Below are 2,597 nucleotides of genomic sequence, written 5' to 3'. Positions count from 1 at the left end.
AGCCCCGCCCCGCCCTGACTCGGCGGGCGGCGAGGCGGGCGCTAGTGCCGGCCGGTGTCCCGGCCCCGAGCGGGGGTAGCGGTGTCTCCGGACCCGCCCAGAAGCGCTTGTGAAGAAATGTTTGTGAAATACTTGCTATGCCTCAGGCATCCTGCTGGGCAGGGGGGTTACAGGAGTGAACCGGAATGCACTGGGTTCCTCACCTCGTGCTCCTTACGGTCTAGCGAGGGCATTGATCACACGAATGCCAGCAAAGCCGTGGTTGGTGCAAAGGAAGAGAACAAAGGGCTCGGAGAAGGTGGGAGCGAACGTCACCTAGCCAAGGAGGTCTGGGAAGGCGCCTCTGTAGAAGGGATGCAGGCATCGCCTCCTTCCTCCCTTCCCCCACCCATGCACACACAAAAACACACCCACATAGACCAACATACCCATGCACTCCTTAACCTAAACACAACAGAGAGTTTACCGTAAATCTCTCTCTGCCCACCTCTTAGTAGTTACAGGTACCGACGGTGTCGATCAAAGGCCGGAAGAACCACGCTGATCTAATGGGTTCTGCAGATGACAGGCAGCTTGAGATCGGTATGTGGGCTGGTGATACCTCCTAGAGATGTACTCCCAAATATCTAGATTTTCCCACTGTCAAACGGGCCGGCAACATTGCACTCACCATCAGGAACTCTATGCATGGTTGGCATGTGAAATGACACAAAAGCCTAATGTTTAAATGTTAAAAGTTTTCTAGGTTAAATAGCCTACCACTTAAAATTTAAAGCTTTCGGAGTTGATAATTCTTTATTCATTTCGAATATCAGGTGTGTTTATGTGCTAGACATTGGAGATAGCAAGCCAGATAGACCTGTCTTGGTAAAGTACCCAGTCCACTAGAGAAGAGAGACAAGTTAACTGATTACAGTGAAGTGTTGCAAATGGTATTTTATGTTATGTGTAGGATGCCAGGATAGCCCAGAGAAAATCAAATTGGATTGTGAAAGCCTTCTGGGAAATGATGCTTGAGCTGAGTGTTAAAGGACAAGTAGAGATGGAAGAATGGATGGGGTTGGGGAGGAGAGAATGAGAGAGTCCACGCACAGGAGCAGGGCACCCCTATATGAAGGCCTGATGCTTTTAAAGGGCTGGAAGAATTAACATGTGGCCAGACCAAAAAGAATGTGTAGACAGTAGCAGGAGATGGGCCTAGATAGCCAACAGGGACCGTATCCTGAAAGACCTTGTTTGAGACGCTAAGTAATTTTTAACTTGATGTCTAAAAGCTACATGAGCCAATGACTTAATGAGATTTTCTGTTTGGACAAAACTTGGGTGTGGACAGTAGCCTGGAGGCTACTGAGGAAAAGAAGAGCAGGTTGAAAAGACATTACAGAAGTAGAACCTCTCATAGGACCCGAATAACCCACAATCACTTGGAGCCTCCTTACCCTTCACAGATCCAGGTACACTTTAATAGATCTGCAACATAACCAGCGCCAATTTAGACAAGCCCAAGGACAAAATGGCGCTACCCACCTCCTCCCCTCCCCTCCTGAAGCCTCCTGACTTAAACAGAAACCCCTTTTGCTTCGGCAAGGACGCACACCGTTCTCCACCCCATCACATTAGCATAATGACCCTCCTTGATGGTATCAGCCAGCCGCTGGTGCACTATATAAGCTCTACCACCCCCACACCTTTTCAGGGCAGCCCCAGGCTGCCTGCCACTTTGGGGACAGCCAGGAAGATTTTCTTCCTTTAATAAAGCTTGAACCGTACCCGGCATCTCAGCTCACTTTCTTTCACACTTGCCCTCCTCTTCCTAATCTTACTGTGTCAAAATTTTCTGTCCCTATTTCTCTCTGAGCTATCTCTTCAGATCTGTTCAGGCACAGGCAAGCTCTGTTTCTTTTTCCTGCACTTGGTGGTGCTTAGCTAAATTTACCCAAGATAGGAAGCATCACTCACAGCTATCCTTCCCTCACTGGCCCATTACTACCAGGTGGTCCTCCCCGCCGTTTGTAACCCCTAGTCTACTGCACCTCTTTGGGAGTCCAGTCTTACCAAGCCGATCTGTATTCCTCAGCTTCTCTGGGATTCTAGTGAACAAAAATTTACCCATCTTGTTAGAGCTGATGACCAACTAGAAATGGGGATAAGAGGCTGGGATCCTGTATGATGACAATATTCACAAAGAACCCAGGGGAAGAAGCTTGACTGAAAGGGTATTGATTTTGTTAGGACAAGGCTGATCTGAGGTACCTGAGGGACATTTAAGTGGAGGTATCAAGGGGACAATTGGACGTATGGTTTAGAACTCAGAAAAGGAGGCTGAACAGAGATAGAAGCATGTGAATTTTCAATAAGCCCTAGTCATCGAAGCTGTGAGAGCAGATGAGATCACCCAGGTAAAGCGCATAGAGTGGGAAGAGCAGAGTAGGGAATAAACCCAGAGTGAGAGTCCAGAGGGAGCCAATAAAGGGAACTCAGAAAAAGCTACCTGATGGGCCGGCCCGCGGCTCACTCGGGAGAGTGCGGTGCTGATAACACCAAGGCCACGGGTTCGGATCCCATATGGGGATGGCCGGTTTGCTCACTGGGTGAGC

At 49.0% G+C, this 2,597-nt stretch overlaps 1 long non-coding RNA gene across 1 annotated transcript in view; it reads right to left on the bottom strand.

Moving 5' to 3' along the window:
* Positions 1-2,113, bottom strand: part of LOC103592740 — a 26,425-nt gene extending 24,312 nt beyond the window's left edge. Inside the window, exon 1 of the long non-coding RNA XR_550682.1 lies at positions 2,056-2,113. This is a non-coding gene — a long non-coding RNA (uncharacterized LOC103592740). The remainder of the gene's footprint in view (positions 1-2,055) is intronic.
* Between the last annotated feature and the right edge of the window lie 484 nt (positions 2,114-2,597).

This window comes from Galeopterus variegatus, unplaced genomic scaffold (assembly GCF_000696425.1).
Source record: "Galeopterus variegatus unplaced genomic scaffold, G_variegatus-3.0.2 Scaffold1208, whole genome shotgun sequence".
Taxonomy (NCBI): domain Eukaryota; kingdom Metazoa; phylum Chordata; class Mammalia; order Dermoptera; family Cynocephalidae; genus Galeopterus; species Galeopterus variegatus.
The sequence above is the reverse complement of the archived record's forward strand: the minus strand, read 5'-3'. Positions and strand labels throughout refer to the sequence as shown.